Here is a 13,035-nt window from a genome sequence, read left to right on the forward strand (position 1 = left end):
GCATTCTCAGATTTGGGTATCCGTGGGAGTCCTGGAGTCAGACCCCAAAGATCCGAAGGACAACTGTATATAATATATGGCCATACTATATATGGGTATTATAAATATATATATATATATATCTTAACTTTTTATTTGAAATAATTTCAGAGTTACAGAGAAGTTGCTAAAATAGTACAAAGATCTCTCATACTCTCTTTACCCGGGTAAACCAGATTTTAACATTGATCCACATGTGCTTTATCATTCATTCTCTCTTTATGTAATTATTATTATAATTTATAAACATTAATATAATTTATATAACATTAATATTAATATAACGAGTCGGTTACATACATGATTCCTCTTTACCCCTGAACGTACCAGTGTTTGCCTGAGAACAAAGATACCCTCTTATGTAACCACAGTATAGTTATCACATTCAAGAAGTTTAACAGTGATGTGATATTGTTGTCTAATCTACAGTTCATAAAATATGGCTATAGTGTATCCCAAAAGTCTTAGTGCAGCTTTAAGCTATTTAATGTTTTAATAAAACAAAAAATGTTCTACTTACTGCAGATATCATTCATGAGAACCTTCCTACCGATTTATACTAAAAATAAATCATTTTTAGTATAAATTTGCTCCATAAATTATTTATTGATCTAGCTATTTTTAGTTTATCACCTAGTACTGAAAGCTTCTAAATACCTGTTTATAAATCCAGGAAGATATTCTGACAATCCTGCTGGTATCACGTTGATTTGAAAGATGTGTTATTTTATTATAAATGCAATTAAACAATAGGAAGTTAAAAAGGTAAAATATAGGCTTTAAAGTTTTAGCAGGATTTGGGCTTCTGGGGTACACAAGAATGAAAATGTGGATTAGGAATGTTCTTTATGAAAATTACCCCAGTGCCCATAAGACTAGGAAATGCACAGTTAACAGCCACACCAGAACCCAACAGCAAGAGTCACTAACCAGGGTACAGAACCGTCTTGTTCCTATGTTATTCCTTCTTAAAGGGAAGGGGAAAGTGATGTTTTCCACTGGGAGGGTGTGTGTGTGTGTGTGTGTGTGTGTGTGTGTGTGTGTGTGTGTGTGTGTGTGTGTGTGTCTGTAGTCATTTCATAATAATGTAACACAGAATTGTAGCAATATCACCTACTTACCCTCAGGCACACTGGATCTTACCTCCCTTTCTTCAGAGATGTCTTACCAAGTCAGGGCTTCCCTCCAACAATCAATCACTCTCTCTCTCTCTCCTCCTCTTTCTCCCCCTCTCCCTCTGTCACCTTTCCCTCCCTCTCCATTGGCTTTTTTCCTTACGACCTGGAGCCTACTCAAGTCTTTCCCCAGGGGGCCAAGTCCAGGTACACCTCACCTGGAGCAGGCTGCAACGGTGGGTGTCATGCCTGGGGGGAGGTGGAACTGGAACGTGCAGGGTCAGAGACAAGGGGCCGAATGGACACATGAGGAAGGAGCTACCACGTGAGGAGAAAGTGAGGCCTTCAGTCCAGAAGGAGAGAGCCTGGGTTGATGGGAGGAAGTTAAAATTAACTTTATAAAATCCCCCATGGAGAGATGGTGTATGGAGAGAAACAATACATCAAAGGACATAAATACATTTCTGGCTAGTAATAGCTATTTGCTAAATGTCTTATTGTCTAAAATAAACTCTCACAGCATAAGAGTTTACTTTTACTTATTTTCAGTGCCTTGAGCCCAGGTAGTGTCCTGATAAGAGACATTACAGAGAATTCCCATCTGGCATTCCTTCCCCCAATTAACTAGCTTTAAAAAGAAGAAAGCGAGAAGCTACAAAGGGAATTTTAGTTTTCCAGCTCTAGGCAAAAACTGCCGGGTTGGGGTCAATTGGTTTCACCTTCCTCTGACCGTCTTCTTTGCTTGGGAGGTAACTGGGCAGATTGGGTTTCAAAAAGTCATACTCCCAGAGCCAGTCCAGGTGGCTGCCTCTGTCTGTCGATGACAGCAGACACTAATGCTAATGAGGAGAATGGAGAGATAAGGGCCTCACCAGCGACCAAATAACGCAACAACTCAAGAAGGAAAAATAGGGTAACAGCATGGTTCTCTCAGTTGTGGGCAATTGGGGCGGTGTGGACTCCGGGATCCTGCGAGGCACAAGCAGCTGACCACGCAGCACGCCGGCCACGTTGCTGGAAAACTACAGACCAGAAAGATCTCTACGTGCACGGCTTTGTCGAGCATGTCTGCAGCTGTGTTTTATTCCAACAGCACCGTCACTTTACAAGTACTGCACTGCTGAAGCCTCACAACAGGCTGAGGTAGCTTTTGAAATCATGTCACATGTGAGGAGACTAAGGTTCCGAGAGATCATGTAACTTTCTCAAGCTCACAGGTGGCAGTAATAGGTGGGAACAGATGGAGGATTCTGACTCAAAAGCCCTCGTTAAAGCTGACACGTTGATGTAAAAGCAGCAACACTACCCCACACGCGCCTTCCGTGAATTTCAGACGGAGGTATACTTTTCCTTCTCAGAAAGTTTCTGGTTTTCCTCTGCCTGTAGGATACAATTCAAATTTATGTGCCTGGTATCTGGTGTGTGTTTACGTTTCAGTCTTACCTTCCACTGTCTCCCACTGCAGCTTCACCTGTCTGTAACTCACTTCACATATCCTGATCCCCCCACCTGGGTTTCCGTTGTTCTCCCACCTGATCTGTCCATGTCCACCCTTCTCCTCTTCATTATGGGCCACCACTTCTGCCTTTAAAAACATCCTTCAAGGCCTGTCCTATTGCCAAATCATCTGTGAAGCTGCCCCTGAACTTCCCAGTCCCCAGGGGTCTCTTCCTTTGCTGAAATGCTGTGACATTTAGCCAGCACCTCTCATTGGACACTTGCCAGATGCAACCTTGAATTTTATATGAGGGTCCCATTTAATATGACTAACTTGAGCCTGGGCCATGCGTAGCAAAATGCCATCCAGGGAGCTTGGGCCTGGGAAGTCCCCAGAGGATGTGTAAGTTAGGAAGCGCCTGACACAGACCTGCCAAACATGACACCACAGGGCTGGGAAGGTACCGCTATGTGGAGTCCAAGCAAAGGATGAGGAGCCAGAGGTCAGCAGATATTGGAGGCCAGAGAGGAGCAACACTGGGAATAAAAAACTCAGGTTAAAACTTAGATATTAAAACCCTGCATCATCGGGGCTTCCCTGGTGGCGCAGTGGTTGGGAGTCCACCTGCCGATGCAGGGGACGTGGGTTCGTGCCCCGGTCCGGGAGGATCCCACGTGCCGCAGAGCGGCTGGGCCCGTGAGCCATGGCCGCTGAGGCTGCGCGTCCGGAGCCTGTGCTCCGCAACAGGAGAGGCCACAGCAGTGAGAGGCCCGCGTACTGCAAAAAAGAAACCAAAAAACCCCGCATCAGATTTAGTGTGATTGAGCCGGAGATCTACCTGGTGATGCCAGGTAGAACTCTTTAAATATGCTTGGAAATGCTTTCTAGGAGCCCACAGATCAGCAAGTGAGAGATTTCTCTTATCACGATAGACATTCTTCAGAGAATTCATGGCAATGAAACAAAGCCAAATAGGGTTCCTAACTCAAAGCTTTTGAAAGTCTTTAACATGCTTGTGTGAATTGTGAATCTCTAAGGCAGGGATGTAGAAGACAAGTTTTATCAAACTCACTTGTCCAGCTAATTCTTTTTCTCAAGATCCTCTCCCAGTGAAGGCTCTTCAGCACACACTTAATACGTGCTATTTACATTTAGTCTGACCCATGTTTCATTGTGGCTTAAAAAACAGATAAGCCTGGGAAGTTTTAAAGAGATTGGGCCTTATTTTACCAAATTTATCATTGTATAAAAAGCCAGATTTATTGGTAGCTTTGGACAAGAAGATGAGCCCAGACTGGATTATAACAGCTAAGGTAACCATCGAATTTTTTGAGGTATACGTCATAAAATTGGAACCTCACCAGATGATTTGATACATTTCTCAGGTTGATATTTTCCATTATTAAAGGTATTAGCTTGATTGTCCTCATTTTAGCTTATGGAAAAAGCCCTGCTTTAGTGACAGAACCTATTTGAAGGGCTCATCTTGTTAACTTTGGGGACCGTTCTTTTGCAAAAAATCATGTCTACTTGGTCCCTCTTAATTCTCCATCTACTGTGCGTGTAAAGAAGCCCTCTGACTCTTGACCGCCTCTGCCCCCTTCTGGACATGGTGAGCGAATACAAGGTTTATATCCATTTGAGAAAGAAATGCTTGAAAATATAAAGAGATCTTTGCAATGTGGTACAAATTTCAATGTCAGGCAAAAATCCCTTTAGGGTTACTTGTCAGTTTATTATCTGTGCCTCTTGTCCTTCCATTGTAGATGGGTTGTCATAACGTTGAGCTGGCCTTTGTTTATGGGCACTGTTGCAATCTAAATTTCTGTTCAGGCCTTTAATAGTTTCCCAGTACAGTTTCAGATACCACAGATTCCTGATGTCACGGGTGGATGTGTTTCTTCTTGATCCTGATTCTGAGGTTAATCAGCACGCTGTTCATGTTTCCCATCGTAGCCAACAAACCTGCTGCTGACACACCGCAGGCCTCAGTCTACAGGTGTAAAACGCTGCCTCCCATTTCTGTGATACCAAAATCACACTTTTTTCTTTTGGTCTGTTTTGGATTCAAAATGTCCAGGAAGACTTAAGTGTTTTGCTTTGACTCGGCAACTTTTCCTGTCCAGATAATTGGTGGTGTGGATAAACCAGTTAAGGTGACACAAGGGCCTCTGAAAATCATGCTGTTTTATTTATGAAGGAAAATCTCTGCTCAGTTAAGTGAAATCTTGGGAAACAATTAAATTTGGTGGCACCTCTACTGATAATGAGCATTCTGTCAACACTGTCCTGTAACTCTTATGTCTGAAGATGTCCATCACAAGTAAGATATTTCTGATAGAATAAAACAGGTTAATGCCCCAGTAAGATCTTGTGTGAACACATGTGGGCCTTTCCGCATCCTTAAGAGTTAAAAACTCTTAAGCCAAAGAATTGTGGCAGGAGAATGAGCCGATCATGGGTTACCCAGGGAGTGATCAGTTTCCACGGGGATCTCTTCAGGCCTCTAGGCTGCTGCGGCCACTTCAGGTCTGCTCTTATTATTGGCATTTGTCCAAACAGCTGCCCAGTTCTCATGAAAGACCTGTGTTTAACCAGGTAAATTACTTTGATTAAAAAAACAAAAACATTTTTTTCTTTTCCTCCAAGTAAGAACAAATTGTGAGGGTAAAATGAGATTATAGATGTGAAAATGGTTTGAGAGTGAAAGTTGAATGCCAACATTATTACAAGGACTACCTTATCAATAATATAGGCCTTACATAGTTTATCCAGATACTTGTTAAAAAAATACAACAGAAGTTATACTTTAGATTTGAAATGTTCATCCCTTCTAATTCACCTTGCAAAAGGTCTCCAAGTTAGACAATCTTCAAATAAATCTAAAGATGGATTAAAGCTTAAAACTATCGTAGATATGGCACATGTCAAGTTCAAGGTGTCAAACTGGTCCAGGTCTAAAAAAGTTCCAAGAACAACAGACCTATACTGATGTTGTCCCATTGAAAGTTTCAACCTGCATTTAAGAGAAGACAAAAGAAGCTAATCTATTTCCATGTTTATCGCAGAAGAAATTGTCATAGAGAGATTAAGTCTAACATGAGCTCTCCTGTGCACAAGGGGTCAGAACCAGGGAGAAGACCCAGGTCTGATACCCTCCCACTCAGTTAACATGCACAGGGCCTTCAAAAGTCTGAAGTCTCTCAAAATTGTTGTTCCCTCAGCCCTACAATGCCTCCCACCCATCTCTGTACCTTCTATTATTTTCCACATCAAAGACAACACAAGTGTCTTCTTGTAGCACATCCTGTAGTCACCCACCAATACCAGTTCCCACAAAAAAATAAGCAAAAGGGACAGGAGAGATGTCATTTTATGAAAATCTGTTGGGTCCCTTCTCTGGTCTCTTTAAGTGCCGTTCTGATTGCTTTAAGACCTGGAGTGCATGTTTGTCTCCGAGGCTATTACAGACCCTGCTGTGTACTAAGACTTGAGCTTTTAAGGTCAGACATTCTGGAGCTGAAGAGACCAACACTTCTCTGTGTTTGAACCATTGGCTGTCCCTGCAGAACAATAAACAAAGCCAAGAAGCCCACTTGCAACAGGATCTGAGGTGGTGGATGACTATGTGCACGGCTGACAGGCGAGTCACGACCATCTTTCGGGGGATTTATGTTGGCTGCTTTGGCTTCCTCATCCTGTACATATTTGGTTTAGAGAATGCAAGGAATTTGTTAGCTGAGCAAGTTTATCCACTCTGTTCTCTAACCAGGCTCTTTTTCACTGAGGTCTGTTTCTGAAAAATTCCCTCAGCCAACTTTGCTGCCAAAGCAGCCCACGGTTCAGTGGAACAGTTTAAACCTGAAACAAATCCTCTCTAAAATCCCAGTGTGCACTGTATGGAAACAAGACTTTGAAAATAGAGGTACCTGAACTTATTGTCAAAACTCATATGGCAAAGTCCAGAACAACATCATCTTTCTATGGGCACATGACACACGAGAGGAGGAAGCCCATGGGACAGAGTGTTTGCTGAGCCCCAGGAGGTATTATCCTCATTTACTGATGAGAAAACTGAAGATCACAGAAGTAAAATAGCTCGGCCCAAGTTAATATCCTAAGTGACAGAGCAGGACTTCAAAACCAAGTCTCATGGTGTAAGACTGATTGTGATACGTTGGTATATTCCTTTTATCCCAACAAGTTGACCAACTATGCAATTAAAAATCATTAAAGTATAGACTATTAAAGACCATTATGCATTGAGCTGGAACACAAATTTATGAAGAGTACATAAATCAAGGTCCAGATTAATGATTTGCCAAAATCACAAAATTAATGTGGTTTTCTAATTTGTAAATAACCCCTGAACACTGCTTCTTAACCTTCTTTGGAAAATTAGTGATAACATGGAAACTCTTGGTTTTTCTTGTATTTAATTTCCTCACGTGTATTTTTATCCGAACAAAATAAAATGGATGTATTTTATGGAAATGAGTCCAGAAGTACAGACTGATTTAATTCGGGTTGGTTCATAGATAAGAATGGCCAAGACAAAAGCAAGGGGAAAATAGAACTACAGCACCATCTAGTGATGAAACTCTTTTCTTTGCCAGAAAACCACCTAATGCAATTCCATTTTGCAATTCAATCCCCAGAACTCTGAGCCTGAAGAATACTCATAAAATTGGCCAAAAGAAAAATGTCTGATAACAATGAATAATGGAAAATTAAAAGCAGATAAACAGGAATAGTGAAATGGGACAGACTCTTCTGTTAAGATTCTATTGGAAGCTGGAGGTGACCCCCAATTCTCCTCCTCAGAGATCTGCCATAGATCCTGTTTACTTTTTTCTTTGTACCCTAAAACTTTAGGTACCATTTTATGAATTAACAAGGGTTCAACTTCAAAACATAGATGACATAAGTATCCATTTGATAAGTCTGAGATATTCTTCCTCCACAACTCATTCTCCATCAGAAAGCAAGCTCAATGTAAGAACTGAGCATCTTTCTTCTAGATTACCTTTCCCTCTGGTCTTGTTCTAAACAGGTGGCAATAAATCTGAAATTCGATGCATGCTTTCAACGCTCAGTGAATATCAAAATACCCAAATATAGCTTTTCCTATTACAAATACTATAAAAATATTACTTCAAGAGCCAAAAAGAATAAAATCAAAAGAGAAAATTTCTTTTTAATCTCAAGATCTATATTTTGTTCAAGAACTCTTTAAGACTCATGGTCAGGAAGGAAATATATTTAATAACTTTATAATTCTTACGGTTGAATGAAGAAGTTACCTAGAAAAAAAATACATTTCAATGTAGTAATTACATGAAATATGTCAGTATGTGTGAAAAAAATGTTTACTTCCACTTTCCTTGCACAATTTTTAAAGTTAAGCAAGCTTTTATTCCATCGGGGTTTGTAACAATTTCAGTGACTGGCTCTGTTGGCCCCAATCTCTCCTCAGGCAGGAGAATTAGTGGAAGCTAGCTGGGTACCTAGTACCTTCCCTTAGGAATCCCTAACAAAAATTCAAAATATGCATAGCTTTGGCAATACAAATTCTGAGTTGATAATTTTGAAAATCCCCATAATGCTGTCTGGTCTTTGTCAAAAATGAGATCTTATCTCATTATAAGAGCTCCCAGAATACTCTATAGAAACCAACATAGCACGGTGGGGAAAAAACATAGGTTAGAGTAAGAAAACCCCAGTTGAGCATTATTAGCTGTGTGACCTTGAGAAATTCATCACCTTCTCTGAACCTCAAATGCTTCATTAGTAAAGTGAAGGATCACGTTCATAATTCTTAGTAATCTCTTTAACCTAAAGGTTACCATAAGTGTTAAAGAATGCTTATGAGGTGTCTAACAGATACTAAGCACTCAATAAAGGGTAGTCATTTATTAATAAATGTGACAGTAGGCTCTTTAAAACAGTAATTCTTAGAAGTAGATGCTTATGTGGCCTAGCACTGGTCCTTGGTAAAACTATGAACTAGGCCAAGTTTGTCTTTTAAACTCCCTGCTCACCTTTTCAATGCTACCTTCCAAATCCAGTGTAAAACTGGCCCAGAAAACCTGACAAAAGGGTAAGAGGAAACACTTGAGTCTACAGGGAATGAGTTAAAAAGATATGTCGTAAAGAATCAAACACCCCATAAAGCTTTTGAAGACAGGTTTATTTATATATAAGCGCATGAAACTGAATACAGAAACTTTATTAAAATACTGTATATTACAAATTTTTAATCCAATAAATTCTGTGTAATGACATTTAAGTGCTGGATTCACTTTTAACAGTTGTTTTGTGTGTATCAGTAAAGAGTTCACCCTGTATATTACGAAGAGGAGAGACACACGTGGACCTCAGAAATGGTCCTGAGATTAGACAGTGGGTGATGTTAATTGTGCATCTTTTCTTTAAAGCAGTGAATTGGAATCTAGATCTTGTCTTTGCAGACCAACTTTCTATAATCAAAAATAACTTGCATATATTTATTGCTGCCCTTTGAAGAAAATGAGTGGTGAAAAATAATTTAAAATAAAGAGCAACATTTCTATGCTTACTACAATTAAAATAATTAAAATTCACTGCAAAGTTTGTGTTATCCAGGAAATTATGCTATATACACAATGAGATTTGTACATGAATTGGAAATAAAAAATTGCTTATATAAAATTAAAAATCAATAGTATACAATATTTACAGCTTGTTAGGTATTATAAATAAACATACTTTTTAAATAACCCTTCAAAATTAAACTGTATTATGTAAACATGCAGTACACATACTCATACAGTGTGGTTTATAGTCTTAACAGAAGGGGGAAAATTGTGTTCACGTAATGTAGGATACTTCATCACATACGCCTTTGTTTTTATGCGTTACCCCTCCAAGGTTTCTTCTTCCTGTCTTTAAGCTTCACAGTACGTTAAGTATTTCTATAGTAAAAAAAAACAAAAGAAATCCCTGTTGGTAAACGTATTCCTAAAAGTTACATGAAGTGTCTGCCCTTGTACTACAATATAAAGCTCACACTGTTCACGCTAGACTCTCTAATTTACAACAAAACCAAATTTTAAAATTCCACATTTAATTGTCTTGACATTTTCTCTCATTTCAAACTCACTTGGAAAAAGAAAAAAAGACAAATACCACATCATTCATGAAAATGTAATGAAAGCAGTTGTCATCTGTCATAGTCAATGGTGAAATAACTGATTTTTACTAAACCGCAAGGACCTAATTCAATTACACTGTTCCTCACCTCTGAATCCCCAGCAATAGGTGTACCAATCCTGAATCTTACTAAATTCACTTTGCGAAAGTATCTTAACTTCCAAGGCACTAAGGCATCATGTAGCTTTTAAAAACTGCACTGTGGTTTACTAAATGATTCATCAGTGGTCTGAGAGTTAACACAATTTGAAAGTGAGTTTTTAATACCTATCAGGTAAACTATGTTTTTGCTGTGTGAATAAAAACATTTTCATTGATTAAGATAAAGTTGATCCCCTCATTCTAGAATGACTAGAATTGAGAGTTAATACTTTACAGTAGGATCCTATGAATTTTACCTAGTTATATGACTGAAATGAAAAATACTGTGGAATTTTATATTGGTAGAGCTCGTGTGTGTGCGTGTGTTTGAGAGACGTACAGAACTTTTAAAATTCCTCCATCGTAAATGTATCCGATATCACAAATACCAAGAAAGTGTCAACAATTAGACTATCAACTCATCCAGCATTAAAGTAAATCATTTTTGATTACTTTTCAAACAAGTGCCTCTATTTTGCCTTCTATGGAGAAAACTTTAAAATGTTCCTTCCCAAAGATACTCAGTGATGATGTATAAATACTTTAATTTAAAAACAAAGGGAACTTTTCACCACCAATAGTACTGTCAAGTTATCATTCATTTATACAGGGCTATAAAAAAATGATGCTTTTAAGAAATTATCAATATGTAATATGTTTAGGAGAGAAAGTGTTATAGTTATGGTGATTATGCATTATAGTTCCTCTTCCTATATATTTATGTAACACTGCTTTCCAGTTTCAGTTACATACGTAAATACAGTTCCCAAATGGGGACAGTCATGTCACCACTGAGGGGAGGTATATACGGGCACAGGATATAATTTAAAAAAACATGTAGGAGGTCCATGCTCTCTTGACTTGCTTATAGTATTTAATTTTCAGCAAGATTATAGCTGCATAACCATAAGGTGCTAAGAACATTCTCTTCTAAACCAGCACTTTTGAGTCTATCAACAAACTGTACATGTTTAAACTTTACCATATGACATCTGTATGGAAGGGGGAGGAATATTTTTAAGAAACTGCTAAATTAGTTCTCAAAATCAGGAAAGGGTTATTACATAAGTTCAACATATGTGCAATGAATGTAAAGAATGTGAAAATGAGTCCCCTAAGCTCAGGGGAGGTGGCTACAGTTCACAGCTTAGTGCTCTCAGAAATTTGGGTGTTTCCACTAATCTAATAGTGTATTAACTGGTATATCTCCACGTTTACTGAAAATACTTTATATATTAAGCATTACTTCCTCTAAACAAATTCATAGATACATTTTTAGATAACAACTTCAGCAACCTCCTCAAAAACATTGCATTGCCTACACTGAACAGACATCCTTAAGTTAGTAGGCAAACCTACCACCACGCGCACAAAAATGTAGTACGATTTCAAAATGCTTTGTGGTAAGTTTAGTCTCACACATAAAAAAACACTGCATTTTGCAAACATGCACTAAATGTACTCATACAGTGTAGTTTATAGTCTTAACAGAGGGGGAAACTGTGTTCACGTAACGCAGGGTGCTTCATCAAGTGTGTCTGTGTTTTTGTGTGTACCCCTCCGACATTTCTTCCTGTCTTTAAACTTCCCTCTGCTATAAATGCTACCACATGTTAGAAGAAGTTAATCAGTTTTTAATCAAATGATGTCCTTTTTATGCTGTAGAGTCTTCCTCCACAATGTTATAAAAAGGACAGGAAGATAAGGGAAATTACTAGTCAATTTTAACCACTGAGATTCTCACCCGATTATTAAAAGAAACAACCGTTTACCCAGTTACCCAAGTGTTGCCAAACTTCTCTGCAATCTAGGTCACTAGAATTTCTTCAGTAACTTTCCACATTCTTCCATCTTAAAAACAAATGGCAACTCTTTGAAGAGTTCTGATTAAGACTTTCTGAGAGAAACATCTGTAATAGTGAGAGTGAAGTAGCTTGCGAACATTTCAGAAAGTCCTCTTAACATCTTGTTACTTCTTGAATTATAAAATGGACATAAATTAAAAATAAAAGTATTTCCTTTTAAGTTAAAAACAAACAAACAACAAGTAGGGCTTAAGCACTTTTGGTCCACGGAAGGAGGGACGTGGCAGACACTGCAAGCCAGTTCTGTTCTCACCCCGCACGGTGAAGCCACAGGCTGGGGCGGCGGGAGGTACACAGAGGGAGGGGACACCCCTCCACCCCGAAAGCAAGGAGAGTAAGTTGCATGTAGTGGAGATTCAATGAATATTGGCTGGGTAAATCCAAAAGAAGCAAGCAGGATAAGGTAAGGGCTAAATCCCGGCTACTTCTCCCTTTCCCTGTTTTAACTAGTAATAAACACAGCCTGATATCGAATCCAGCTTGCCCTGCTGCCCTTTCCATTGCCACCAATTCCCAAAAGTGCTCTTAGAAAACTATCTGCTGATTTGAAAACTAAAGAGGTGGAGAGGAGAAGCAACATTATCAGAGAAATTTTTTAGTTTCCATCTTAAAATATATGTAGGGAAAATGTAGAAATGGAAGAAAACAGTTGAATCTTACAAAACAATATATCCAATTGGTATTGCAAAGTGTATTTAAAGAAAATTATAATGACTATTGATCATTTACTGTTAAATACTGAGTCGTCTCTTAGTATCCATAGTGGATTGATTCCAGCACCCGCATGGATACCAAAATTTGAGGATGCTTATAGAAAATGGCCATTATAGAAAATGGTGTAGTATTTGCATATAACCTATGCATATTCTCCCATATACTTTAAATCATCTATTGATTACTTATAATACCTTATACAATGTAAATGCTATGTAAGTGGTGTAAATAGAGTGTAAATGCTATATGAATAGTTGCCTGTGTGGGGCAAATTTATGTTTTGCTTTTTGGAACTTTCTGGAAATTTTTTCTGAATATTTCAATCCAAGGTTGGTTGAATCCCTGAATGCGGAACCGCAGATACGGAGAGCTGACTGTACTGTTTCGCCATCATAAACAAAAAGTCAACAAGTGGGAGGGCCTGGATTCAGATCTATGTCACGGTATTCCATTTGGTTAATAAACCGAGAAAAATCAGAATTGGGGGAAAAAACAGGGCTTAAGCTCTCAGCTAGAAGCAAGATATTCTCCC

The sequence above is a fragment of the Phocoena phocoena genome, chromosome 10 (genome assembly GCF_963924675.1).
Source record: "Phocoena phocoena chromosome 10, mPhoPho1.1, whole genome shotgun sequence".
In the NCBI taxonomy this organism is placed as follows: domain Eukaryota; kingdom Metazoa; phylum Chordata; class Mammalia; order Artiodactyla; family Phocoenidae; genus Phocoena; species Phocoena phocoena.